This window comes from Orycteropus afer, unplaced genomic scaffold (assembly GCF_000298275.1).
Source record: "Orycteropus afer afer isolate SDZICR_OR568_19922 unplaced genomic scaffold, OryAfe1.0 scaffold00253, whole genome shotgun sequence".
Classification (NCBI taxonomy): Eukaryota; Metazoa; Chordata; class Mammalia; order Tubulidentata; family Orycteropodidae; genus Orycteropus; species Orycteropus afer.
This window is the reverse complement of record NW_006921840.1, coordinates 514,736-517,024: the sequence shown is the minus strand read 5'-3', so window position 1 is coordinate 517,024 and position 2,289 is coordinate 514,736.

Genomic DNA, 2,289 nt, shown 5'->3' with positions numbered 1-2,289 from the left:
TTCACAATGAATAAGTCATTGTTGTTGTTGTTGTATACTGCCATGGAGTCGTATCTGACCAATAGCGACCCCTCCTTGGGTTTCTGAGGCAGTATCACTGTAGAAGTTGATTGCCCAACTTTCCTTCTGAGGAGCGGCTGGTGGGTTTGTACCTCCAGCCTTCTGGTTAGCAGTCAAATGCCTTAGGCACTACACCACTAGAGCTCCTGAATAAGTCATTGGTCTTGCAAAATTCTGTCATGCAACCTCCAGCATCATTTCTATCACCATAGTTCCAAAAGCAGACCTCTCTTCTCTGTTTCCAGCTTTCACATTCCAATCACCAGTAATTATCAATACATCTTGAGTTTGGTCAATTTCAGACTGCAGAAGCTGATAAAAATCTTATTTCTTCATCTTTGCCTTTAGGGGTTGGTGGCTGAATTTGAATACTAGTTGTATTAACTGGTCTTCCTTGTAGGTGTATAGATATTATCCTATCACTGACAGCATTATACTTCAGGATAGATCTTGAAACATTCTTTGTGATAATGAATGTCACACCATTCCTGTTCAATTTGTCATTTCCAGCATAGTAGATCATATGATTGTCTGATTCAAAATGACCCAAACCAGTTCATTTCAGCTCACTAATTCCTAGGATATACTTTATGTGTTCCATTTCAATTTTGACAACTTCCAATTTTCCTAGATTCATACTTTGTACATTCCACTTTCTGATTACTAATGGATGTTTGCAGCTGTTTCTTCCCATTTTGAGTCCTTCCCCATCAGCAAATGGAAGTCCCAAAAACTTTATTCCATTCACAACATTAAGGTGGACTCTACTTTGAGGAGGCAGCTGTTCCCCTGTCATGTTTTGAGTGCCTTCCAACCTGTGGGCCTCATCTTCTGACACTATATTAGATAATGTTTCACTGCTATCCATATTTTTTTAACTGTTCATTTCACTATATAATGTGTTCCACACATGAGAATGTACATTTCCTAAGGGTATCAGGTAATGCTTGTATTCCTTGATATACCTATAAAACCATTTCTTACACACATCAATCTCTTAATAAATATTTGTTTAATGAATGAATAAATAGAGGATGTCGCTGAACTTAGCAAACAGAAGAAGTGGCTTCCTTTAGAAAGAGTTGTCAGAAACTGTAAGAATGAGTGTGTTAGCAAAGCCAATTGTGGAGGGATTTTTCAAGTGGAGCTGGGGAAAAAATTTGGGAGTATTAAAGGAAATAAACACATCGAGTAGATTGATATCTGAGTAAAGGCAATGTGATTTTTGTTGCTGTTGTTTTATTTTTTCCAGATAATTTTATTATGAAAATGTTTAAACACATAGCAAAATTGAGTGAATTTTACAAGGGATACCTATACAAAACCTACCGTGTACTATTAATATTTTATTATATTTGATTATTATCTAATTTTCATCCAAAAGATAGTTCCCTGTCCTCCACCTATAAGATAATCCATTTTTTTGTTGTTGAATGTCAAAGTAAATCACAGGTACCAGTATAATGGGTATTATACTAATTTTAATTCCTTCAAATCTATTGAGACTAGTTTTATGACCCAGCATAAGATCTGTCTTGGTCAACTTACTATGTGTCTTTGATAGGAATGTGTTTTTCAGTTATTGGGGGTGTGCCCCATAAATGTCAACAAAGTCAGGGTTAGCTGATAATGCCATTCAGATTATCTATGAACTTTACTGACTTTCTGGTTAGTTTTTTCATCCTGTGTTGAGATGGTGGTGGTAAAGTATCCTTTAATTCTGTGAATTTCCTCCTCATATTTCGAAGGTCTATTTTAGTTGCCAATACATTCACGAATGTTATGCCTTCCTGATGAATTATCCCTTTATTTTCTTATGAGCTGTTTTTGCTTATCTCTGATCATATTTTTCTTCTTGAAATATGTTTTGTCTGTTAACATAGCCACTCCAGCCTTATGGTAATTGTTCTTTCCATGATATATCTTTTTTTCATTATGCATTCATTTTGAACCTTTCTTTCAAGCTTTCCAAACTTTCTATGCTTTAACGTTTAAAACATAGTTCATGTAGATGACATATTTTTAACCCATTTTTGCAGTCTCCACCTGTTAATTTGCATATTTTATCCATTACCATTTCATTTAGTTACTGGAATCCTTGAAGTTAGGACTGTGATTTTATTATTTCTTCCCCTCTCTGTTATGTGTTCCTATGTTCTGCATTCTGGCCCCTATTTTTTTTATGTTGAATAATTTTAGATCTGTTTTAATGTAGCTATTTAATTTTTA